This window comes from Pavona decussata, unplaced genomic scaffold (genome assembly GCF_977016875.1).
Source record: "Pavona decussata unplaced genomic scaffold, jaPavDecu1.1 SCAFFOLD_329, whole genome shotgun sequence".
NCBI classification, from domain to species: domain Eukaryota; kingdom Metazoa; phylum Cnidaria; class Anthozoa; order Scleractinia; family Agariciidae; genus Pavona; species Pavona decussata.
The window spans coordinates 1,319,646-1,347,345 of record NW_028145717.1 but is presented as its reverse complement, the minus strand read 5'-3'; the positions used below and the strand labels follow the sequence as shown (position 1 = coordinate 1,347,345).

General features: G+C 38.3%; 2 pseudogenes across 1 annotated transcript; both read left to right on the top strand.

Moving 5' to 3' along the window:
- LOC146453613 (uncharacterized) overlaps window positions 1–27,700 on the top strand; it is a 37,853-nt pseudogene that overhangs the window by 6,180 nt on the left and 3,973 nt on the right.
- On the top strand, window positions 44–26,470 carry LOC146453614 (uncharacterized; annotated as a pseudogene). Its single transcript, XR_014859471.1, has 17 exons — window positions 44–134; window positions 1,711–1,856; window positions 2,673–2,918; window positions 5,947–6,111; window positions 6,765–6,878; window positions 7,500–7,625; window positions 8,798–8,894; window positions 9,121–9,339; window positions 9,749–10,125; window positions 12,634–12,801; window positions 14,701–14,811; window positions 17,730–17,849; window positions 18,269–18,359; window positions 19,603–19,978; window positions 20,309–20,440; window positions 22,414–22,650; window positions 25,029–26,470. The product of XR_014859471.1 is annotated as an uncharacterized LOC146453614 (transcript).

The following is a 27,700-nucleotide window of genomic DNA, read 5'->3' as shown; positions in this document are numbered from 1 at the left end:
AAACAGCTCGCGTAAAGGTCCAAAACAAGGATTGCTCCTTTAGATTTCCCAAGATTGCTTCAAGATGGATCAGTGGAAAATATCAGCATTGGTGTTTTTCTTATACTTGGGGAATTGTCCATATGCCGTGAAAGGTAAGCAACCGTACTATAACTTGACTCATTTAATGAAATGCTAAGAATAACGTTCATGTGCGTTCTCCTTTTATTGAAGATATCGTAGTGTTGGAAGGTTTCCGAGACTTCTCGAAACGTAATTTAATCTTAAAAGATTTCGTTTGCAAGGGAAAGTTAAACATGGATGTCAATTATTCCCCTGCCACAGGAAGATCCCAATGTTTCTTGCATTGCTACGAAAACGAAAGAAAAACATAAAACGCAACGAAATTTAGTTCTTTTAACACCATTGCGTCGTCTTTTAGAAGTTCCCATGAAAGAAAAGCTTTTCGTACCATTTATAAAAGGATATGTACAGACATTTCCGGGTTTTACAGCCTGGGATGCCCTTGGAGAATTCCACCCTTTAATTCCGTTTGCAAGATCCAACAACCTTGATACCGATTTCCGTTATTTGTTTTTGTAGCTTCAATTTTGCAAAGTTAACTTACCTCTTGGTTCAAATATACAACTAAAATTGAAGTTGTGTAGAACAAACGTGTTTTACAGTTACTTGGCAGCACAACAGTTCTAGAGGTCAGCATCCATTGAAATTGACAACAATGACACGTTTGTAGTTAACCTATTTGTATAAAAATCAAAACTGTCGACAAGCCGACCAAACTTGCCTATAAGGTTTTTATTTCATTTTATCCTCTTGAAGCACAATTTCAGAAGAAGAGCATTCTTTCGGCAGACAATCTTCTCTCCGTCCCGAGTACATTAAATGAATAGCGAATATTTACCAACTAGAGGAAATATTTCCTCCTATAGCGTTCTCAAAATAAGGAATGTACACACCCCCTTTCGAATTTAATAGCCTTACCACTAAATATGTCAGCTATGAAGTTCAACAGTGAAAATGAAATAAATTCGGTGAGAATATATCATGTAATTTTTCTCAACGGTTGCAGGATTTTATGGCCACCTAAGAACGTCTTCTCTGAAGACTTCAATCTATTTTGGGTTTTACATTTTGGGTTTACGTTTCATGAATAGTGTGTAGTGTGGGCTAGATTATTTTGACATTCGTCAAAAACATTGAATATGTAAACGCTGCTTGGAAATATTCTCAATCATCATTTGGGAATGGAATAGTCTTCATTGAGACAGTTGTATCTGAACGTTCGTGACTTGTTTACGTAGCCTTAATATCTTTCTAGCAAATATGCGACCTCTGACATCTGCTCGTTTAAAAACAATTAATGGGATTTCCTGCTGGACTGGTACAAGTTCTTACTTGCAGAAAGGTTTTGTTCTATTTCGGGTTCATTGTTACACGAGTAGCTTGTCAGATTTCAAAACAGTATAATGCCTGATTACTTTCATGTTATGTAACATGAGAAGAAATCGATTTTGGTTGCTTACTTGTTTTGCTTTTGTACGTGCGGGTGCTCTCTGTGATGCGCCATTTATTCCATTAATTTATTATTATTTTTTTAACTATCTTTCCGTGTGGTGCACCTTTACTCCCACTATAAGCACCCCACCCCCTTCCCTCTATTCTCTCCTTAAATACAATATTTTCAAACCGGATTATGTTTTGAATCCTTAGGTGTCACCATGCAGAGAGGAAGAAAAAATTCAACTGAGATACCACAGGGGTGGAACTGCAACAGCGGCTGTGATGTGCCTGATCACTGCACATTACCACGTTGCACAAATGTGGTATTTCCTCAGACGTTCAGTGGATCGGGGACAGTAAGTTTATAACACTAAGAATGATAATGAGTTTCATGGTGATTCCGGGGAGACTTGTTGTTTATCATATCCTTGGGGAAGTTCAGATTTCCCTTTTTAGAACCCAAGGGATATTTAATGCGAGCGACTTCCCCTTTTGGAATATACAATGCCAAACAACTAGAAAGGAATTTGGTGTTTTTTATACAGCAAAACGTCTTGTTTTACCTATGATTCTGATGCTGCGTTACATGTTATTTCACAGATTAATGGGGCCCATTAAAGTAATTTTCGCTTGATTCTGACAAATGTAACTGTTTATCTAAACATCAGATGACTGACAAAAGCGGTGAAAACAAACTGTTCGAAATAGATCGTGGGAGGGATAGTGATTGGCTAAGGGGAAAACAAATCAGCCCCCAGCCCCCACCCCTTTAAAAATGAAATAAAATAAACAAAGAAATAAATATATACAATAAAAATATATACAATAAGGGATGACAGGTGACTATGGGCGATGATGACATATGGAATATATCTACTGGGTCCTGTAATATTCCTCTCTCAATCCAGGGATACGAATTTATTTAACTGAGCTCCTTAAGAGCGTCAAAGGGAAAAAGATTGATTGTTCTCTAATCATTCTTGTTTTATTTTAGTTATATTTCTAAGACAGAGGAGTTGTTGTTTTTATTAAGTTGACACTGGAGATTTTGGAAAGAGGGGGAACGCAATGTTTACCTCCACATGATTGGCAAATCCAAACGAATAATCTTTATTTATAAGATGTTACCCTACTGCTCAGTTTTTTTGTTATCTTCTTTTTTAACCTTTTAGGTTCGAGTTTTTGTGTCACTGAGTCATGGGGATTCCTCTAATGTTCATTCACCGTCAGCTTATTGGGCAACCGAGATAAATACTTCAGGATTTCAGCTATGTCAGCGTGCAACAGGCTCCACAAATGGCACAGGAACAATCAACTGGGTGGCCTTCCAAGACGAGCCAGGAATATCACATGGAAGTGTATTTTTCAGCGGAATATGGACAACAGAAACCAAGTGTGATAAAGTCACCTTTTCTCAGGTTAGACAATAGAAGTGACATTAATGCTAACGATATATTAACTCTTCAATTATCACGTTGCCCGCTTGACGCTTAAAACCAACAGGTCCACCTGCCCTGCCCAGTTAGATCAAGTAGAGAAGGTGTTCCGTTGCGTATCGAGTCTTGTCATTTTGAATTTCCTTGCCGTTTTACCTTTTAGATCAGCCAATAACCAAGGAGAATCAGCTATCGAATCTTACAGAACCAATGTTTTACGGGGAATGCCATCAATGAACCTTCCTCAGCAGTTTTTTTGTGTGCGTACTCAGTGACTTCCCATTTTAGTGCGCACTAAACAACAATGTTTATCCCTTCAGCTCAGCACAGTGCGTTATTTGATGGCAATAGATATCGCTTAAATGGTGAAATCCTTTTGCAGATTCTCCAAAACTGGGACTCGATTTCAATGATCGAGAAAAGCAGCACCGAGAAAAATACAAAACATTAATTTTAATGAGTTCCAAAACGTAAACATTTCTTTCAGAAATTAAAAGTGAGGTTATTATCCAGGTTAGTAAACAGAACTACAGGAGAACGCTGATAAAGAGACGTACTAAGCATTTCCACCCAGCACAAACTCAAAAGGTAGAACCACCCTTAGGCCATTCATGAACGAAACTATGGAGAACTTCGTCTGATACATAGACTGAAACGCTAGAACCGCCTTGCGCCGTTCATACTCAAGGGTCAGAATGTACTTCAACAATGTAGTGTCAGTCACCACTAGTGATCAAGGCTATTTTATTTATAAACTGCTTTGCCTTGACTTTTTCTCAACATCACCTGAATTTGATTATCAATAGCGAAAACAGTTAATCTCTCTTGAAAAAAGATTATGGACCTATAGAAGGAATTTGTCACATTCAACCCAAGGTAAATGTGTTATTTTTTTTTAACCAATAATTGAAATAGCCATAATTGACTTTCTCCAGTAATAGACCCTGATTTGCTTTTTAGAGTTAAAAAAGTGTTTTTTAAAGGGTTACCAAGGATTGACCTCTAACACGAATTTTTATGCTTTGATGATCTGCTTTGAGTTCATTGTCAAATCTGTCATATTATTATTGTTTCACAAAGCTTCTCGGTGTTTTAAGAATGAAGCTAAAGTTCTCAATATTAATTGCATGACCTGAAAGTCACCCGGTTATTAAATAAAAATATAGTATATTTTGTTTGGCTTTTCAATTTTTCATTGCTCTAACACAACTCTTGGCCAGCATAGCTTTAATTTCCTGTAATTGTGTTTCATTGATCCAGGTATTGCGGTGTGTGTTGGATGAATGTTTACTCGGTCAAAGGTTCTTAAGGGTAATTACACGCACTTTAGTCTGGGCATGCTTCATTGAAGGAGTACGTGGCAAGTCTCTTAGTATGAAGGGGGTGGGGGGGGGGGGCGTAGGAGTTCTCATGGCCTAAATTTTAATCTTCTATTGATTTATTTTGTTTTGTTTTACATTTGACTTCATTTCTACCCATCCCCACTTTTCCTTTTTATTTTATTTTTATTTATTTATTTATTTTTCTTCCCGAGAACTACGGCCGAAGCAGTCCTTTATCGGGTTCATTTTTTTTTGAGCAGGTTCTTCGCTGCATGTTCTGGACTCGCTTTCGACTTCTCCGCTCTTCTGGGGATATTTTGGACTATTTCTGGTGTGTTTAATTCGCCACTCCTTGGCAAAGTGTGAGAATTCTGTATTTTCCAACTGAGGACCATTATCGTTTGATGTGTGCCTGTCAGGTCATTCCTCCTAGCAGTGCAGCTTGATCTCTGGCTGCAGACTGGATCCGCTTCTTGTGCTTCCATTTCCTGCAGTCTTGTGGCTGAGCCAGGCAGCGAAGTTATCACGCTTCCGACACGCGCAGTCATTTCGTTATCATAGATTGTCAACTGGAACATTTGACCTCGAGCTTGGTGTCTCGAGATCGCATCGGCTATGACATCTTCTTTCCGAGAACACGATTAATTTCCTTGAAATGGAATCTTTTTTTTGTCGCATTCTAAATCGCTGGCTCTATGGCAGAACTTGATCCAGTGTGTGACTACTCACATGTGGTACCAGGTGTTTGTGGTCCGTTTCCAAAACGATTGACTTTACCACGATGTATTCCCATGATTCCTCGCACGCCTATGTCAGAGTTAGAGCTTCCTGGTCTATCTGCGCGTATTTGGTTTCTGTGGGTGGCATCGCTCTGACATGAACGATACTGGCCTCAATCCAGGAGTTGTCTGGATGGGGCTGAAGAATGACCCCAACTAGGCCTTGTTCATGTCATATGAGGCTAGTACCGGGACTCGTGCAAGGTCGGCTTTGATTTGCTTGAACGCGCTCTGCTAATCACTTTTCCAGATCCACTGTTTCGCTTTCGGATACGGTTTTCTGGTGCTGTTCGTCTTGTCAGTAAGATGTTCTGAGAACTTGCTTACTTTTTTCACCATGCCAAGAAATGTACGCCAAATTCTGTGTGGCGGTGGGTCTGCAACTGTTAGAAAGTTTACAGGATCATCCTCGATGGCACTGGAGGTTATGACGTGACAGGTTTAGCGCTGAACTTGCACTTTGCATGGTGGAGTGTCACGCCGGCTTCTAACGACGCATAAGAACAGCTTCTAGCCTCTCTTTGTGTTCGTCCCGGCTTCTCCCGTGGAGCAAGGAGTAATTTTATGTTGTATTTGTCTCCAGTTATTCCCTTCAGCATCTGACTCATGTTGGAATTTCTTTGAATCAGAACTGATGCCAAATTCAAAGGGTTAGAAATTCAAGCAGAAACGTCCCAATGTAGTGCGAAACGTTGTTAATGGTCTTGATTCCCTGGCTAGCTTGCCCGGGAGGCCACACCTCGATCGAGATATCTGCCTCCCCTTCACCTTTCTTGTTCCAGGGTATGAACTTTGTATTAAATGAAACTTTACCTTTCAGAGACAATTGTGTATCTTTTAAATAGTAGCCACTGAGTATAATTTGAATCATCATTTGCCTGATGCAGTATTCAAACACTTGCTTTGCAGAGCTTTGGTGGAAGACCTACTGTGTTTGTTACCGCTAAATACTCTCGCAGTACAAAACCTAATGATGCCGTTTATGTTTGGTTGGAAAATCTAGAAAGTCGGGGATTTGAAGTCTGTATACGAGAATTCTTGCCTTTTGACGGAAAACACCAGGATACAATTGTGGTAGGCCACTAAGTGTTGAAAAGAAGTCAAGTAAAGGTGACTCAACTCAATTTAAAGTTCGTGAAAATGATTACTGATCGAAAGCCTCTTAGGCAATGGTGCTTTTTCTGTTTAAATGTATTATCAAATGCTTGGACTAATATTAAATCTCGAAAAAATTTAATCCAAAGCGCTCACTTAATGCAGCGCAAACTTGTTTTATAGAGAAAGCTGCTATGACTAGGCGTTAAAGATAGTCTGTTTGTATTCCCTGTTCATCTAACACGACTGCACTTTTTTCTACGGAATCTCTATGAAAAACATTGTTAGACGCATCCGCATGAGTTGCAAGTACTCAATCGGTCCTTTTACCGACTGTCGTGTTATGATTTGAGGACATAGAATAATTTTGTCTCGTGCCAAGGGTTTTATCACGTGTCAAGATCCTGCGGTCCTTCACGTGCTTCTTGTCGTGTGTAGCATGTTACTCGTTTACACGCGGTTAACAAATGTGGCTGTAAGAACAGTTATGTTTTATATAGAATTAAAACAGAACACAACCCGCTTCTCTCACTGCCACCCTGTATTTGGCGGTAACATCAAAAATATTTTTAATTTTAATTTCCCTTCGATCGAAAGACCAGTAATAATAATTGAAATTTTTCTTTTTATAGGACTGGTTCGCTTTCCTCGGCAATGGCTCTCATCTCAGTTTTACGATCACTGAAGAAGCGGTTTTTCCCAACAAAGGCAAACCTTCAGCTAACGACAACTATGGATTCTGTCAGGCAAGTGACAGCTGTCAGTCACCTCGGTCTATTATGAAGCAAATCAGAGCTTGCCTTTTTGTTATACTAAGATAATATACCTCACTCAAAGTGAAATTACCATCTGTGGTTCATATTTATATTCTCTTAATACTATCAATACATTGCCCAGCAGGCAAGAATTGAGAATAAAGAAAAAACATTACCTCAAGATATTCCTTTGGAAATCACTATGAAAATGTCCAGCTCTTTTAAGTAAATTATTAAAAAATTAATAAAACAAATATAAATAAAAAGATAAATAAATAAATATAAAAATAAACATATAGTTACAACAACAACAACAACAACAAGACTTTATTACCGGAATTAAAAAATTATTGATACGTTCAGTTGATTTTGAAATGTTAAGGGCTTACCAGCTCCTTAAAATAACTAAAAAGCTAAACTAGTGTCAGGGAGCTGGTTTAAGTAATGTAAATTTAATATTTATAGTGGTGGTATGGCAAAAGTTCCTGAATAAACTTTCTTTCCTTATGATTGTTTGAGTTACTTCACCGTTAGATAAGATTAATTAGAACTTGCGTATTGACTTATCAATCTAATTTGTTTTTTGTTTATTCATTGATCTACCGTTTTCAGAAGGTGCCTTTTAACACCACGTTCTATGCGTCGCCAGTGGTCCTTGTTTCCGTTCACCACCAATATGACCGTCAAGCGAAAAGCTTCCTTCCTCCAGAAAACAACATCATCGCGGCCTGGGTGGAGGTATCATATTACAAGCGTCTTTTTTTCGCTCTATAAGACGGGATTTTGCTCCGTGATAAGGGACCCTGGGAAAAGAATAAGAACGCACTTTGTTCCAAATGGGGTTCAACGAATGCACAAGACAAGTAAAACAATCCTCCTGTGTGAAAGGACCCTGAGAAAGAATCAGAACGCACTTTGTTTCAAATGGGATTAAACGGATAAACTAGACAAGTTGAACAATCCTCCTTTGAGAGGGGAACCTGTGAAAGGAAACAAAACGCACTTTGTTCCCAATCGAGAACACTAAGAAAACAATTGAAACGCACTTCGTTTTAAATGGGGTTGAAAGGCTAAACTAGAAAAGTGAAACAATCCTCCTTTAAAAAGGGACCCTAAGAAAAGAATCAGGACGCACTTTGTTCTAAATTGGGTTGAAAAGCTGAACTACACAAATGAAACTATTCTCGTTTGGGAAGGGACCCTGAGAAAAAAATGAGAACGCACTTTGTTTCAAATGCTGTTGCAAGGCTTAACTAGACAAATAAAAGAATCCTAGTGTAGGAATGGACGCTGAGAAAGGAAACAGAACGCACTTTGCTCCAAATTGTGTTTAAGCGCTGAAATAGACATGTGAAGCAACCCTGCTGTTGGAAGAGACCCTGAGAAAAGTATCAGAAAGCAACTTTGTTCCAAATTGTGTCTAAGTTCTGAACTAAACAAGTTAAACAATCATCCTGTGGTAAGGGACCCTGAGAAAAAAATCAGAAAGCACTTCGTTCCAAATGGGGTTGAAGTGCTGAACTAGACAAGTGAAACAATCCTCATGTAGAAGGGACCCTGAGAAGAGAATCAGAACTCGCTTTGTTCCAAATGGGTTTGAACGGATGAACTTGACAAATGAAACAATCCTCTGGTGGGAAGGGACCCTGGGAAAAAAACCAGAACTCATTTTGTTCCAAATGGGGTTGAACGGATGAACTAGACAAGTTCAACATTCCTCCTTTGGAAGCGGACCCAATGATGATAATCGGAACGTACTCTGTTAAAATGTGGATGAACGGCTGAACTAGACACGTTCAACATTCCTTGTGTGAGAGTAGGGTCTGGAAGGACTTTGGATAAAAATTAAAATCTTTACCTAAACTTGAAAAGGTGAGTAAGTGTTATAAAAATGTTTTTATATATTGCAGGAGGTTGGCCTTAAGGGTATGAAGTTTTGCGTTAAAGACTTACAGGGATCAGGAAGCGGTCACGACCCTTTAACAATCAGCTATGCTGTGATTGGAGGTTGGTTTTTTATTTATTATTTTTTGATATTTGTGTTTTAAGCACCTTTTTAATTATTCTATTTATTAATATTTCTATTCATTTATTCCAATTTTACCAAAGTTAGTAATCTTTACTTACAATGCCAAGAAGCAAGTTATTCAAGAAATCTCTCATTTTACACGCAAGTATGACATTAAAGAAAATATTTAGTTATTTTTTAATTGTTGTTTTTTTTTTTTCACAGATCTCAATCCCTGTCTTAATGTGCATTGCCCACGGTTTGGAGTGTGCAAGACCTACAGTGCGCATGACGCCCGCTGTGAGTGTTTTGATCAATGTCCCTCCTATCAGGATCCAGTGTGCACTGCAAATGGAACAACATACGACAACAAATGCTGGCATGAGTTAAGTTACTGTAGAGGACTGGAAAATAACCTTGTGTACCATCCAGGCAGTTGTGAAGGTAAGAGAGATACTCTATAATAATACCTTGCATAAAAGCTCAACAGAAGTCCATATGATACGGTTGTACAGTCTTCTTTGGTGACACGAAAAACTTGTACTCTGCAAAGACCTCACTCGGCTATCTGCAGAATATTCAAAAGACAGCTAATAACAAAAGCAGAAGCGTAATAACCAAAAAACAAGGTCTCATCTACCAGACCACAAGTTAATCGGGTACGTGGGACCTACGAAACTAGTGAGAGATTAATACGGAAGTATTAGTGAAAATACAAATGCGATTTTAATGAACACAACTGTTACTTTATTAGCTAGATCACATCGTGAAAGGTGCTGCAGATCAGATACCTACCAAAGAGTGAGTTATCAGTTTGACCAACTGACGTTATACACGTTTACTTGTTTACCAGGTTTTCCAATTGTTCGAGGCCGAGTAGAACTCCTCCATGTTCCAGAATGGTCCGATTCCAGCTGCAAAACAGTCACTTTTCCTCCATACCGCTTCTATCCTGACAAACAGGTTTACGTTCAAGTTACTGTTAATCACATGAAACTTAACGATTCCGTAACAGTCCACGACGCAGTGACGTCATGGAGTGAAAATATCAGTCCCAAAAATTTCACTGTTTGCGTTTTGCAAACTGGGCGAAAACAGGAGAATTTCAACCCATTTGCAACTGTCGACTGGATCGCGTACCAAGGAGCCCCACAAGAGGGCTTGACCGGAAAGATTCAGCTGGAAACGTGGTGGTCTGGGACAAACTGTGCAGATGTAACTTTTCCCAAGGTAGGACTTAAGAAAAGAGCATTTTAGAGCGGCTGCCTGTAAAAACCAAGAACTGCATTTCAGCGACCACTTGGTCGAATTCTTGATGTTTCGTCTAAAGATATCATTGGATTAACTATTTTCGAAAATCATATTTTAAAGTTCCAAGATATGTTATTTTTAGAGAAAATTGCAAGAGTTTGAAATGCGGACTAGGTGTGGTCACAAGCCGATGAAAACCGCGAAAATATTTTGTCAAAGGACGAAGTCCCGTTCACGGTGTGAAATAACCCAGGTATTCCACAAGAAAATTAATACAATAAACATTACAAACTCGTTGGCTGCTTTCTAAAGCATGCAGGTATGTGTACGCTTCTTAAAATGTCCAAAACTAATGCGTATTTTCATTTTAATAAAAGTTTTTCTGGTATGTAATTTTCTCTAAATTGAATCTCATATCTCGAGAGGCGAAGAGAAGAACTTTATTTGTTTCGAGCTGATTCAAATTCTTTTCTACTCAACATCGAATATGCGTGCCATATTTGCGGCTCGCAATTTACGTCATAAATTATGACATCAGAACCGATCCACAAACACTTGACCTAAACTGCTGCGGTATTCATCGGCCCGTGACCGCACCTAGGCCGCATTTCAAACTCTTGCAATTTTCTCTTAAAGTAAAATATAGTGGAACTTTAAAATATGATTTTCGAAAGTAGTTAATCCAACTCAAGTAAATTAAGGCATGGGTCTGGCAGTTCTGTCGATCAAAAGTCAGTGGGTGGTCTATTTTCTAAGGCTTTGGTCCTAGTATCGTAAGACTTAGGACCTATAGGTTTGTAAATCTTGTCATTTTGGTATGTGCGACGTATGCAAAATAGGTCACGTGACTCGGTACGGCCAGAAAATGCTGAAAAACTTTCCACCAAAAATGGGAACTGTTTATACTGATAGTGATTTACCTTTACTGGTACCAGGCAGGTAAGAAGGGAGAAAATAAAAATTCTGTGCTTGGAAATTATTGATTTTTTTGTTAGGTGTGAAAATAAACAATGCTTTGTACTAGTGCCCAGTCTCCCATAAAAATCATTGTTGTTTTCGTGCCTTTAATTTAAGATGTATATGACACGAAATCTCTTATTAGCTTATTAGGAAGAGCTTTTAAAATAGTGAAGAGTGGCATTTCTTTTATCGTAATAGCATTCTTGGTTGCCAAGTTATTCAAGATTTTGGTTTATGCAAAGTAGAGGACTTGTGACGTCACAAGATGGGCACGAAATTATGTAAAATAAAAAAAGGAATATCTCTTAAGCCTTTTTCTGTACGGAACTGAAACTTTGTAGAGTTGTTATACTCATCACAAAGTTTCATAATATGATCCACTGTGACATTTCCATGGCAAAACAATGGGCTCCAGGCCCTCACCATCCAAAGGATAAAATCAGAGTTTCCCTTCCCAAGAAGCGCTATTTGCCCTTGATGTTTATTCAGTGGGTGTGAGCGAATATGGACATTACACAGCACAAGTTTAAGAAATTCTGTTTGACTGTGGAGCAATAAATAAGGCACTTGTCATTTTGGGAAGGTAGAGGTCTGGTAATGAGTACGTTGCTATGGTGACATCATAGCCACTATCACAATGTGTAGTTCTGTCAGCACATCAACCCTGCAAATTTTCAATCCTGTAGATGTAGTATTTGTACAGATATTCCAAATTTTGTAATTTCCCTTTATTTTGTGTCCACCTTGTGACGTCACAAGTTGTCTAATTTGCATAAACCAAAATCTTAAATAACTCCGCAACCAAGAATGCTATTGCAATAAAATAAATGCCATTCTTCATCATTTTGAAAGCTCTTCCTAACAAGCTAATAAAAGATTTCGCGTCATATACACTTTAAGCTATTTCAAAGTTGCCAAGCCTGGAAATAATATACGCAATATTCTTAACAGTATAAAACTGTTGGTAGCCTCGAGGAATTAATAAAAAGTGTTCCCATTTTGCTCTAAAGAATTTTAAGCTAAAAATAACTCATGTAGGTCACGTGACAAGATATGACCTCTCTAACCCTTTCATATATTGTTATCAAGTAGATCCTTAAGCCAGTTTGTGTCATTTAAAATGCTAACAAAGTTACACCACCCCCTCAATTTTTCGGGAAAGGAATGTAGGCCCAGGCCTTAATTCACCTGAGTTTAGATATCTTCAGGCGAAATATCAGATATTCGACTAAGTGGTCGCTGAAATGCAGTTCTCGATTCTCACAGGCAGCCGCTCTTAATATAAAGCCAAAACTGAACTCTAGGTAGCTCTGATACACAATCAGCAATCATCTCAGTTGAATTATGCCACAGTTTCGTTCTGTGTAAAACAAATTGGTAGTTTGGAATTGAAATATATAATGTAGATATATACGTTGGATGTTCTTGTTAGGAATTTCAGGAAACCGAGTCCAAAACATTTTAATAAACTTGTTATCTAACTAAATTTTGCCACTTTCAACCATCTCTTTTCTATTAATTTTCTAGGACAAGTTTGCTGAAGCGCCTGTGGTTCTTGTAACGTCAGAACATTTGACGACAGGGAATGAGTATGATGCCGCTCTCATTTGGGTCGAGGATACTACAAAGAGTTCTTTTAAGGCATGCCTTAGAGAAATGCAAAATTTTGATGGAAAGCATGAAGATATTAACGTGGTATGTTCTTAACTAAAAGTGTTTTGTACAAAGCTACTACCATTAATGTTCAATCCCTTGATTGGTTGAAGTTATTGGAGTTTTGATCAATTTTTAGGCAAGTTGAAAGTTGCACGAATCCTACAGCATACTATCAAAATTTTTAATAAAATAAGAAGCTCTAACAAATACGTCATTATAACCTAGAACACTTAGGTTCTTTCGTTTTGAAAAAGTTGAGATATTTAGGTTTTTGTTTGTAAGTTTCTAAGTAATTTGTGAAAGGAGTAAGTTCGAGATTCAGGCCGAAAGGCTGCACTGTTTGGTTTTCAAAAAGTTGCTTTTTTACCACGTTCTCCACCCGAATGAAAAAAAAGCACACTTAAAGGCCGATGTTCACGGTCAAGCGCATATGCGAGCAGACCGGCTCAAAAATAAATCGACACTAAATTCGATGCGAGCTTGTAGTGGAACAATCTGTTGAAATCGCGCCCGAATTTGGATCATCCGCTCTTCGTTCTTCACTTTTTATAAACTTTGTTTCCTGTTGTAAATATAAGTTCGATTTTTGTAAGGTTAAAAGTGTTTTAGCATCCTAAAACAACATTTTTGTCGATGGATCGGCAAGGAGACGTCGCGGCCGACCGGCGACGTAACGTTCTGTGGACTCTCTGGAAGCACAGAAGTTAAAGCGGACAGAGTGGAGTGGATGTAGAAATCCTGTGTGGTTAACAAGATACGTCCACCAAACGTGGAAAATTGGTAAAGGGATAAGTCTGTTTAAAATAGACAACGATTTCGCGATACATCTGCTTTCGCTGGAAATGGCAAAGGTCACCAACTGGCTTTAGATGAACTCGCGAGGATTTTCTGTATTTCAATCGTACTGTTTGTTCATATGGAAGTCAACTGTCAAAAACGGAGAATTCGACGGACAAACAGCATCAAACATCAGTGTTTTGCTTTGGATGGAAACAATTGTACAACACTGAGACGCGAAGCGAATAAATATGAGATCAAATGTGCGAGTTAGTTGTAGTCGTCTTTTAGCGGGCTCGAATAGCGGGCAGTAGAAAAAAAAATCCAAAAGATTTGCGGCAAACTACAAAATCTATTGTAAGGTATTCATTTATCTATAAAATTATGGTCATTGTGAATGGCAAACTGCGTTTGCCATTCACAGTGGCAGAGTTTTCTCAAATGCATTCCAGCAACTCGGAAGGACGCTCAGTGTTGTTGTCACTAAACGGTCGCATCGCTTCTTGAAGCTTGCGGATTTCTCGTTCTTCGCCTTCTCGCTGGTCTAATAAAATCAGGCTATCGAGCGTACACACTGTAGTAAGTTTATCACTGAATGCTGATGAAATACTGGATTTAAGTACGTAAGTTTGAGGGAGCTTCTCGGCTTTTCGAACCGCACGTAATAAAAAAAGGTCGATATCGACATTGTACTAAAATAAACCGTATACGTTCACATAAGTTCTGGCATTTCTTGAATGTCATGGGACATTCACGAAGCGGCGCTGCAAAAATCCCCATGTGTTTTACACGGACAGCCTTTTTGTTTCTTTCTGAAACGTGACCGAAACACTGGCCGGTCAGTTTTATTTTTATAAAGTTATAAGACTTGCCCGCCGTATCCCGCCGGTGTTGTGTACTCGCTTCTAATTGGTCCAAAAACAATTGGCTTGACAGCGCTTACGTTATCGCTCGCACATGCGCCGAACCGTGAAACTCTCCCTTTAAGTGATAAAACGCTTTTCCTCGCAATTCGTTCTCTTGGCTTCCGAGTATGCCTGTGTCACTGACTAAATAATACTTTCACTTTCAATAACACGTCTCACAGATTTGGCAGTGGCTTCTCACATTTATTGGTTGGTATTCAGTGGTTCCATTTAACACTGTTATTTCTCTTGACAGAACTGGTTCGCGTTCGCCAAACTCCACAAACCGCTGTTTAACGAGCACGGGGCGATCAATTTTCCAAACACAAACCCACCAACAGACGAAAACAACAACGCTTACTGTGAGGTAAGGAAACTTACTCTTCGGATTTCCTGGGGTTAGAATTGTAACTTTCACGCGCGGCTTTTTAAAGAAGAAGGTTGTATCTTCAATTTAAGCCGAAAAGTAAGTGGATATAGAAGGTGTAACTGAAGGATTCGCTTTTTGCGTTTAAAAATGAACAAAAATAGGCCATTTTTTGTATGTGGGCCGTTTTCAGAAGCGATTTTCTGACAATCCAAACGGCCTTTCAAATTTTCACGCGCGGCAAATGAAAGATGGGTCTTTTCTGAAACAAAACCCGTTTCAACTTTGAAAATAGGTCAACAGAAACCATTCGCCTTTTGAGTTTGAAAACTAGCTGTTGGAGTTGCGTTTGAAAATGGCGCGTCTTGGGTCGAAGAGCTATTGTCATAAGCACAGGTCTGCATAACAATGGATGTCAAAACTAACAATAGCCTACTCAAGAAAACCACTTGACTGTAAAATATTCCAATTACCGCGAATTTTAAAAGTGTTCTTGTTGGCACACGGCTGGTTCATTCGAAAACCTGTCGCGCAATGAACCAGGAAAGCGAAAACGCAAGCGATCGGGAGTTCTCTTCAGAGCAGCTCCTTCGAAAACCCGATCCACCCGCTGTTAAGCAATATTGTACCTCCTTTTGTTAATGAAAACAGCTCTATGTTTCACTTCGAACTAGACGGCGAAGCAGTTTGGAGATAAAGAGAAGTTTGTGGGCAACCCAGCAAAGTGTTTGCAATTCTACAATCAAGTATACTGTCTCTCAGCTACCGATTAGCGCAATCTGCTCGGGAGCGTGTTGGAAGTGCGTTGTTCTGTAACACTGGTACCGTCAATAGCTTGTAGCTTTCAACATTTCTTAGCAGAATGTTCTAGTTAAAGCTTCTCTTTTTTTCACAACAAAGAGAACGGTATACGAAGGAACGCACGCGCTAACTTTTTTTTAATAATAAGTAACTCAAGATTTTCGCACGTCCAGACAGCATTCAAGTTATCGTAGGTTCGAATGATTTTTTGCCGTGGCTTAGCGGAAGGAAAGAGTTGCCCTATGCAAAAATAGTGTGAAGCTTATCAATCGGTCTTGAAAAACCCCTCGATCTGTTAGACTACTGAAAGGAAAATACTAGTTTAACCCTTCGCATACTAACAACGCATATATGCGTCGAAAACACCGTTCTGGCTTCTATGAATTGCTTCTTGTTTAACTTAAGCTACAACGTCATGATAATGTGTGAATGACACCAGCTGATGTATATTTCCATCATCAAACCCAGCAAATCGACTACGCCTCCCGATTTTCGCTGCATATCACCGTTCGTTTGGCAACAAAGTCCTAAATGCCAATTGTTCGGCCAAATAATAACATCAAAAATTACACTTATTTATCGTCAATTTTAATCCAAATAATTTGTTCAAAATTGAAAAGTCTATATTTACAGCAAACCTCAAGGTCAGACCTTGGTATCTGACTGGAAGTTTTCCTCTCAACGCTTTCCGAGGGCTATACTTCAGCCATTTTATCAGACCCAGTCTTGCGTATCTCACGTTGCCTCGTTTACGCCCGAAGAGAATTCTGGGTAATTCAGCCATAGCGCGAGCGTAGAACTCCTGCTCTTTCCATTTCATAGTTTTTTTATAAGTGTCGAGCCACCCAGTACCACCAGCAAAATTTCGAATCCATTGAATATTTTACTACTCCAAACTCGCCCAAATAGCCTTGGCAGGTCCTGGAATCCATCCACAAAACGGCCAGAGAGGCAACTTCACTCGTGGGCCTCCATGTCTGCTACACAGCATGTTTGGCGACTCAGTCAGCATGAAATCACCTCTCACCTCTGTTTTCTTTCAGAGGATTGCCTCTACCCACATTCCAGCTTGATGATGCCAGAATGGGGGTTTCTGCAGAGGAAAATGGCTCGAAAAACACTTATAAAGCGATGATTTTACCAGATTCGTGCTCGTGCACTCGCTCGAAACAAACAACAACCGTCACTTGCATCACGTGACAATTTAGCCTGAGACCACAGTTTCTTAAGACCGCAGATATTTTTATTTCATCTCCATTTATGGAGAAATTAAGTGGCTCAGACTATTTATTGCCAAAAAGTCATTGAAAAAAATACCACACACCTAGGATTTAAAGGGTTAAAACACTTATTCCGCCACAGTGCAAAGGTGCGATATTAGAAAACAATAGAAAGAGCATAATTCATCAGGCCTTTGTCTTTTAGCTCCGCTCCGACAAGTTGATAAGGTGAACGGTATTCCCTGCGGAGCAGTGCGCGCGTAAATTTGGACCAATGACAGTCATTCAGTTTACGCTTCACCGCTAATAGAGTGTTTTCACATGACGTCACGGCGGCCATGTTGGTGTCCCAAAACAAAGAAATGGCGGCCATATTGGTGTCCCAAACTAATCCTCTGGGAATTGACCTCTATTTTTATGCAAATACTTTCTTTTGTTTCAGTAAACCAATATGGCCGGTAGTCACGTGAATGAAAACACTCTATATTACAGATCTATGATTTTTGCCGTGCAGTAAGTAAATGTCCCAAGAACAGTAGGCATTCTGCGCGATGACCTGACTAGATCTAGATAGCAACAGGGTTTAAAGTTAAAACGAGTTTCCGCGGCCAATTCCCCGAAGGATTTTTGTGCGGTAGTTTGCATTGAACCCTTCTGCGGAATATGCGGGCTTACGAGCTAATGTCAAATAAAGCAAGGATATGGAGGACTGTGTGCGACACGATTTTTTTTCCTGCTAGAGATCGATGAGAATGAAAATAAGATAGAGAGACGAATAGTTTTACTCTTATGGATAAAACTGCATGAGACGTTGGGGAACGTTTAAATAAATAAACAAATTAATTAATTAATTACAAATAAATAAATAGTAGTATTAATGTTTCTTTTCTCTTGCAGTTTGTTTCATTTACAAGAGCTTATAACTCAACACCAACGATTTTAATATCCGCTAATCACAGCACTACGGCAAGTGGAAACTCGGCTCCAGTGCACAACGGCATCACAGCCTGGATAGAGGTAAAGCTTTGTTTTATAGAGGCTACTTTTACTACGAAACTTTACCTATTCCAATGGAAAACAGCCTTTCTAAGGAATCAAAGAGAAACTTTGGGATATATTTCCCAGCTGGTTAAGGTTTTTTTTCTTTTTCTTTATTAATAATATTTGCTTTTAATCTTTGTTCTTTTGTTAGTCTAGCAACGCAATGTCAGTGACAAAACCAGTGAGTTTCAAAATGGAGAAACAATTCAACAACGTTAGGTTGCATGAATCGTCCTTTCTAAAAAATGCTACGGCATTATAGGTTTTGATTTTAATGTTTCAGCCACGTTCATCTGTTAGCAATGAAATATATAAAGTATTCAAATATTTTGGGAAACACTCTTAAACTCTAACTAAAGTAGCAAGTGAGCATTAATTAAAGTTTACCTCTGCAGAACATGAATTCCTCTGGATTCAGAGTCTGTGTCAAGGAATTGTACGAGACCAGATATGATCCGCTGTCAGTGAGTTATGCGGTGCTTACAGGTCTGTAAATACTTTGTCTTTTCCTGGTAATTTCATCTTAGTGAACCGAATAAAACATCGTAACATCCAAAAATAATACTGTAAGATCATATGCAGTACGTCGGATGAGAAGTGAAATCTTTGAGATCAGGATCGCTCAGCAGAAACTCTAAAGCAACCGAGAGGCACAGCATGGCACTTTGGTTTCCAATAACGTTTCATCTTTGGGCCAATCGATAGTCAACCAAAGTCTCCTTTATTGTATTCATTAATTCCTTTTGATATCGATCTGCCATCAGCCTTATTAAGGACAACTACGGTTATAGTTGATCATCTTACTGGGAATGATAACTGTTGAAAAGATTTTCGCTCACCAATGCGCCGACAGTCAGAAAACACACCGAAACGAGTCCAGCACTCGGAACACGTAACTTTTATTCAAAGCAGAGAGAGAGAGAGAGAGAGAGAGAGAGAGAGAGAGAGAGAGAGAGAGAGAGAGAGAGAGAGAGAGTGAACAGTACGCATTCGCTTATAGAACGTGGCAGAACTTTCTAGAATTACAGCCTGCCAAAAACTGGTTTAACCGGTAATTTCCCGCCTTAAAAACATCACAGTTGGCTCAAAATAGCTTCTTGGAAACTTCTGGAAACCTAGACAGTTCATGAATGCGGAAATAGTCTATAAAAAGTCTCTAAATCCATTGAGGACATTTTGCTAAGAGTGTACATGTATTTCCAACAATAACACGTCAGATATCTGGAAATATATTAGCGTCATCTCTTTAAATTTTTGGGGTGGTATCATAATTTCGTTACACTAACTTGGGATTATTCATATACGTTTTGAGTTTTTTATGCTGTTAACGTGGGTGGGTAAAAGCATTTCAGATATATTTTTTCTTATTTACTAATTTTAATATTTAATATATTTCCTTTTCATTTTCATTTTTATGTTTACTCAATGCTTAAATTTGTTTCTTTGATTGTTTTTTGTAGGTTAAGTCACTCCTTCCTATTGTCCTTCGTTTTACACATGAGCCTCTAGCTCGAATATAGAGAGAAACCTCATCCCATGCGTTGATATTAACAAATTGATTAATTGGTAATTGATTGATTGACCTCACTGAATCATGACTGATTTCAAAATTTCAATTCATTAATCAACATTGATTAGTATTGACTGATAGCCAAAATTATTGATGATTAATTTTATTCTTTGGTTATTTCAGTTCTGAATTGTAAAATCTCTTATTGTTTAATTGCAGACATCTGTGATCCTGACTGGAGCTATTTCAATGGCTTTTGTTACTATACAAGTGAAACATGCACAAACTGGACCACAGCGCTGAACAAATGCCGTCAAGAAAAACTCAGTCCTTGTTGACATTAACAATAATGAAGAAAACGTGTTTTTGCAGCATCGTCATAATGGCGAAAAATCCTGGCTGGGATTGAATGACATCTCCACGGAGGGTAGCTTCACTTGGGCGGATCATGGAGCTGCGAACTTTACAGCTTGGGCTAAAAATCAACCAAATCATTTTAGAGAAGAAGACTGCGTGCACGCACTTGGCGTGGAGCACAACTACAAATGGAATGACGTCAAGTGCAGTGACTGTCATCAGTATACTTGTAAGAAAGGTAGGCTTATTACAAGTGAAACTGGTGAAGTATGATCAATAGACAACCGTGACTGTTTGCCTCAAGATGTAATTCGTAGATTTCAAGGAGTGATTAGTAGACTTAGGGATATGACTTTAAGTGTGACATTACTAATTGTGCTTCTCACATTAGATGAAATCTTGGACACCCTTAGCTACGTTCCTTAGAGTACACATTACAGCGATGAGTAGCCTGTGTTGACTTCGACCCTCAATCGCACATTGAAACGTCTGGTGGGGACTGCTAACGTTGAAAACGACAAAGCCGCTATTGCGTGCAATGTGATGTATTTTTAATTTTTTTGATCAGATTTGAACGAATGCTCAAGGCAGCGAAACTACTGTCATGAGTTCGCCACCTGTTCGAACACACGGGGCTCATACTCCTGCAAGTGTAACCAAGGTTACCTTGGAAACGGCTTTGAATGCCATAATTACGCAGGTAAGAGTTGCAATAAACCCTTTCCGAGTTGCTTTGATTCTCATTATGAAAGCGAGTCTAGGTGCGAAGTTTTTGTTACGAAAATTAGTTATCATTCATACGCGAACAAAACCACTTTTTACATGAAAAGTTTTACACTTAACCTCGCTTTCATAGTATGGTTTAATTATTTCAAAACCAATCATATTTCATTTTTCCTTTTCTGATCAATTGCGGGTTTTTTTCTGCTGTAATGAGCGAATGTCTTTAGTTCAGTTCTTAGAGTTCCGACGTGACGTCTTAAATGTTGTCTGAAACTTTAACAGCTCCACTCTTCCCGAAATTTTTGCACTGTGAAGGAAATGACTTTAACATTTGCAACATCATTTAACTGAGCGGCTCAAATTAAAAAGAACCTTCGACATGCCCAGGTATTGAAAGTTCCATGCCAACCAAAAAAGGTTTCTTAGAAATGAATGAGACAATTCCTGGAATAAAAGAAAAATTTCGACTTTTTCTACAAAAACGATTAAGTATGACATTGTTTACGCCTACGTGCTATAGACATGACACAAGGTATTATAAACCTGACAAGATAAAAAGTTGTTCGGCATCTGCTTTTCAAATTCATGTCATGTTTGCAAAGTTCAAAGTAAAATTTTCCTGTAGATAATTAGTATCTCAGATTTAGCACCGCCTCCCCATTCTTGAAGTTTCCTAATATTCAGTGACTGCTGGTTTTCTGAATTACAACTTCGCCGTTTATAAAACAAATCCACTGAAAAGTCCGCTCATAAAACATGAAAATGTGTTGCTCGGAATGTTTGGGACATGAAACTAAGAAATACACGACCAAATTTTCTTGACCTAATGATAAGAAGCATCCCAAAGCGACCAAGTATTAGTCAAATCCGGAATCTGGTTAGCTTTAGGGGGTCATTGATTCTAATTAACAATTAGATTATGAGCTCGAGATTTCTATCGCGTGATAGTTAATGAGGGCGAAGCCTGAATAAACTATCACGCATAGAAATCGAGAGCAAATAATCTAATTGTCAATTAGAATCAGAGACTAGTCGTTTAAAACTGAACAACAAGACAGGATTACATTTTTATTGAATAATGATATAAATAGGTCGAATTGCATTGGCTTCTGTCTGCGCACCTTTGCATTTCATTCAAGATGATATATTAAATGAAAACCATTCGTTCGCTCGAAACTGAGACGAGGAGCCTAGTTTTTTCTATTGTGAAATAACAATTAAAGATATACTGAAGTAAAAGTGCCCTTTGGAAACCAAGTTGTCTAAAAAATGTGTCAGTGAAACGTATATTTGAATGTTTTCAGAATTATAAAATTGCCGACTTTTAAAAGTGTCAATGAAGAATAAAATTATTCAGTCTCCTATTTCTACTCCTTTTCTTACCTTGAAAAATGTTCACTTCATATTCCGTTGCAATTTTTGTCTTCTCTAGAATCGCCCCGACAAGTAATTATCCGAAAATCCTCTTCACGGACTCTTCGAAAACGAGACGAAGCCGCTGCCATTTTGTTGACAACTGCACACTGATAGGCTACTGACTATCTACAACAGAATGGATAGTGAGTAGTGTAGTCAATAAGAGAGCAGCATTCGTGATAGAACGCTAGTAGATTTATACTTATTTTCGATAGACGGCTCGCCCTGAGTGTACATGTGAGAAGAATTTCTGAACCTCACAAGCAAACCAGCTAGAAAGAAACAATTCATACCGAATTTCTATGTTAACTAGATTGGTCAGCGAGTTATGTTGGAAATATTAGGTGGCTTTCTCTCTTTTCATATCGTCTTAAGTTATATTTGGCAACTGTCAGACAATATGAACCTCGCCAAAAGCTCAAATAAAAGTTTTAACACGAATTTTCCGGGAACTCCTTTTAAAAACCATTACAGGTCTTAACTTATGTGATCAGTTTACCGTCGCTCTACATCATGTATACTATTTTGTTTTAGCTGGTTTAGCACGTTCAGTCATCCTAAGAAAGAACATCAAATACCTGACAGCATTAAACACCTGGCTAAAGCCCGTTGTGCAAAGCAAGTCATCAACCTGGAAGCGATGTTGGCGCGCGTCTGTTGATGGTTGGGCTGCATCTACCTTTCACTCCGGGTGCGATAACAAGGGTCCTACTGTGACGATAATAAAGGTCAGCCAGTATATATTTGGAGGATACACCAGTGACTCATGGAGTAAGTGACTTGATTTACCTTACCTTATATCAAGTTAGTATTTCAAATGCGCAGTAGTTTTCAAGGGGTTAGAATAACACTGTGAAGTGGAGTTAACTCCTGGTGGTGACCTTACCTTGTTTGGAGTGATTATAAATTCAAAAGAGGTGTACTCAACCTTGTAATGGAATTGACGTTTACTCGATAAATACCAGGAACTCTACGTGAGGCATATTATTGAGAAATGGACTCCATCGTAATCTATGTTTTTAATCAAGAGTACAATCGCCGATGTTAAAATACAGTAACCTTTTAAAAAACATCATTTTAAACCTTAACTGTCAGTTAACCTTTTTTTGGATTAAAATATCTCAAAGCTAATTACCGGGTTGCCTCGTAAAGTAGAGAGAAAATAAATCGTAAATCAGAGAATAAATCGAATGTAACATGTGAAAGTATTTTACTCCATCCGTGTTAGACCGGTTAGGCCGGTTATTTAAAGAGAGGTCAATTTAGACATCGTTTTAGTCAAAATCAGGCTTTGACGACTGCTTTAAAAACCACGGCAAGCTTCACATAAATCCACGCCTAAACCTAGCTGAAATAACTGGAATCTCGGGCAAAGTGGTGGTATTTAGACTACGACTTTGTCAACCTCGGTTTTAACTTCGTTTAAATGGTCGGTTTTCTAAGACTTTTTGTTTCAAGCTTAATTAGCGGTCCTAAATTCGAAAAAAACAGCCAACAAAAAGAGGAAGCACATGACACATGTAAAGATAATTAAGTTTACATCAGATTCGCTGCCTGATTTCATAGCATACTGGTTTTACTTCTCAAAATCAGTTCTTCGTATCTTCTATGAGCCAGATCGTTTCCTGTCGTTGATCAACTAACTAAAAACTGTTAATTGCTCTCGATAACTCTTCACCCTTATTAAATTTGTATGCCTTTCATTTGCGTAGCTTATCTGTGGATCCTACTCGAGACCACTTATAATTAGTAGTTTCCATTGATTTTTTATGGCGCAATATTGCTTTAAATATTTAGGGCCAGTTATACATACATACATAGATACATACATACATACATACATACATACATACATACATACATACATACATACATACATACATACATACATACATACATACATACATACATACATACAGCTCCCTTTACAGGGCTTTTCAGGCACAACATATTAAAATTACAAGATAAGGTGAAAGAATAAAATGTAATAACTAATGAAATTAACTACTACGAAAAATAACTTAAATAACTCAGGCCGCGGCCCAAGGCAATCAGTGGTCCTCCAAATCTGTTTATAAGTGGTTTACTTTAAGTAGATAAGCAATTTTCTAGTCTGGGATTCAAGCCTTCTTGTAAGCGTCGGCAAAATTGAAAATGGTTTAGAACGTGGTTTTGTAAAACACCGTCTAAGCCGTCGTTTAATAATTGACTCTTTATGTGTCAGGATTTCAGTGTAAAACTCACAGAACATTGACTTAACTGCGCTGATCATGTGAATTAAAAAAAAAACACTTTTGCATTTTATTTTTTGATTCTCATTTTAGAACAACCATCACTACTACTTATTCTCGTAAATCCGATGAATATGTGTTAATTTCTAAACGACAATTTTGGTCGTTTTTCCACATCTAAAAGTATTAAGAAACGGGCCCAAAGTGTCCCTATGCAATGCAACCTTGAGGTGTGTCAGTCATTGTGGCTAAGACTTGACTCTTCAGTTTGCTTTTCTAGCGATAACTAAACTTCTCTCATTAAACTGTCAAGTTCATTAAACCAATTATTATTATTCAATTATTCTAGGGCAAGGAATTCAAACCCGAAACAATCTGCCAGTTCTCAAACGATTAGTGACCACCTTGTTGTTAGCCTTGAATCAATCCGTAACTGAAGCACCAGTTGTGGGCAATAAGACGCGTCTTTGTTTGCAAGCTTTTCGTTAACTTGTGGTACTGGGTGATTTTTAATGACAACTGAAATGGTTAGCGGGTTGGATTTTTAATCGGTAGATCAAAGTGTCAGTGGTTTGAGTTTAAGCTGATCTCTATATTGTCGCGTAGTTTCGTCAGAAAGTACGTAGCCTTAACTCCGCATTGTCTCAGTGCCTTCCTTAGCGTATAAGTGAGTACCGACAAAAGACTGTCTGAGTTAGTCCTGTGATGGACGCATTACTACTCAGGGAGAGGGGATGTAGGTTGGTTGGAGTGGTACTCCTAGTTGTTTCATACTAAGGTGATCAGGTTCATCTCCAACCACCTGTGTGGGCCACTTAGACCTGAAGTGCGACTTTACCTTTATCTCATGCGGTAATCATCAGATATATGTGTCAGTTTGTTTGCTTGTTTTTTTTAATTTCTTTATTTTCTTATTAGTGTCCAGTTGTGGTTATCGATATGATTCCAAAGCTTTTCTGTTTTCGTTGGTAAACAAGCCAGGATGGGCGCCGGTAAAACTGACTCAAACGGGACAAGACAGTTATCGAAGGGCTTATTCCACATACAGCTGCTCCTCTTATGGACCTACTTTTGGGGGTGGTCACGACATTTACGTTTCTGACTACGCATCATCTAATACAAATTCACACGCAAACCTTGGTCACGAATACGCCTCTCCGAGTGGGTACAACTACGGCAGCACCTTCGCACGAACATTCCTCGCAGGAGGAAGTAACCGTTACTTCCGACCGGATGAAGTAGAAATTTTCTACGAGACAACTTAAAATAAAAAAAAAAAAACAACAACAACAACAAACAAACAAACCGGCGTTGAGGTATAAACCCAGAGCTAACAGTCTTTCAATATCACAAATATGAATTATAATCTTTCTATACTGAAAAGCTGTAAGCTGCGACACAAAAATACTTTTCCTACAAAGAACTCAAGTAGCAGAATGATATCTCACTACAAGAATATTTTATTCATATTAAATTTCATAGCAGTAACTATTCCTACCATTTGTAGTACTGACCTTCACTTTGCAAAAAAAACGTATTTTAAAAGGGGGTGTATTCTGTGGATAGGCATTACTGGTGTTGTTTTAATTTTTTTTGTTTTTACTTTAATTTGTCGTTTCTTATTGTAGGAGGAGAGGGGACTTTATGATAGTTTGTCAATCTCGAGTTATCGATAGTCGATTGCCAGCTTCCCCTCTCCCTTCGGATTTTTAAAAGGAACTATTGTTACGCAGTAGTGTGATCAGTCCTCAGTTAGCTTCTTATACATGGTTTTAGAAAACTTAGTCTAATAATAATAAAGGAATCTATAACTGAAAATAGGGGATGCACTTGAAAACAAAAAGGGACAGAAATATTCAAAGCACTGTTCTCAGTAAGGCGATAAGGTAACATGTAACAGGTATTACGGGACGACAAGGAAACTCTAGAATTGCACGGAGCGGCAAGTGCTGTATTAGATAAGTATTTCAAACTTTGTTCAGACACGCGTTTGGTCTTACAATGGACTTGAGGCAATAGCTATTACACTGCCCCTTACTTTCTCACACACTCAATGGAGTTAATTTTGGACGACAATGCAAGTTGTTGATACGATCTATCTCAAGCTTCGCACTAAATTAAGTGTAAATTCCAAGAGCAGCTTTCCAGCCGACAGTTAAACAGCTTTTCTTCAACCAAACAACTCGGGCAGTCAGTTTCAAGTGCATTCCTTCGGCTAAAACACCATTTACATTTGACTAGCGTAATAGTTAAAGACAATGTGTGCAATCTTACAATGTTAATTTTTGTAGTTGATCTCCAACAATCTATTTTCTCTTCACGCTAAGTGAAAAGTGATTATTAAAAGTTCCATCGACGTTGCAGGTTACAGGCTCCCAAAAGATAGCTTCTCTTGTAGGCGTTGAGGTGTAATTACATAGATTACATTAAGGAACCCTTCAAAAGGTGGCCTTAATGTTACTGTTACTCAAATTCAAGCGTAAAAATAGCCATATATCCATGTATTTTACACTCTAACTGTAATTTTTTTTAATTGGATTCAGACTCCGCGATTTCCTGCAGGAGTCTTTCTGGGGCCAGAAATCTCGTTTAAATTGTCTGGTAGTCAGAGGAATATTACTGATGATCGGTTCACGGTCAATGAATAGCTTTGATTCTCTCTCTGACGATCAGTAGTAGTTGAGTGTGAAAACTCCCAAAAACTTTAAAACAATACCATGACGCAATGGGTGGTATCATAGCACCCTTTTATGATTTGAAGTCGTTGATTGACTTCTATTTAGTCAGCATTTAAGGTGATCATGAATCACTTGAATGTCAACCATGAGATTGAACATTAGTTTATAGGTGAGAGAACTTAATCCTATAACCAATAGCAACACTATTATATCTTTTACGATCGCAATGCAATATTCGATTTCGTTTATTTGATTGTTGTCTATCATGGAATCAGTACAATGCTGTTGATTAAAAAATACTGATTTGGGAAAATGATCTTTAAATGATTTTACTACAAGCTACCTAGCAGTAACTAGTTGATTGGGTGCAGATTCTCCCTACAGAAAAGAAGTTAACCAACTAGTATAAAACAATTCATCAATGTATCAGGGTTTAATGAATTTTGCTTGAAAGTAATCTGAATTGAGTTATAGTTGTGAGTACGAATTTTTTAAAACTTTTCAACCTGTAATCACGCAGTGACTTTACTGTTGAGTAAGATTTTAATTGATTACTGGGCCAAAATATTTTTAACAGATTGTAATGTTATATGAAGTATGAATTGGTTATTTTAATAAAAGCGGCTTTGGGGCTTTCCCTCAGCCATTTTACTCCAAATGTTTTGTGTGAGAGTAAAATTATTGTGCCCAGTAAACGAGCTCAGTCTATACAGCACTCACTAGATAAGTTTATAGGAGAAGCCCAGGGGGAAAAACATAAATAAAATATTTGCCTGCAAATAGAATTTTTATGTTTTTCTCTCTGGTCTTGTTGCTTGTTACAGTCACTTGGTATTGCGTGACACGGTATAGGGGTGGAGGGGAAGGTCATTACATCACAACCCCTCAAGACGAAATCCTTGCTTGGTGACC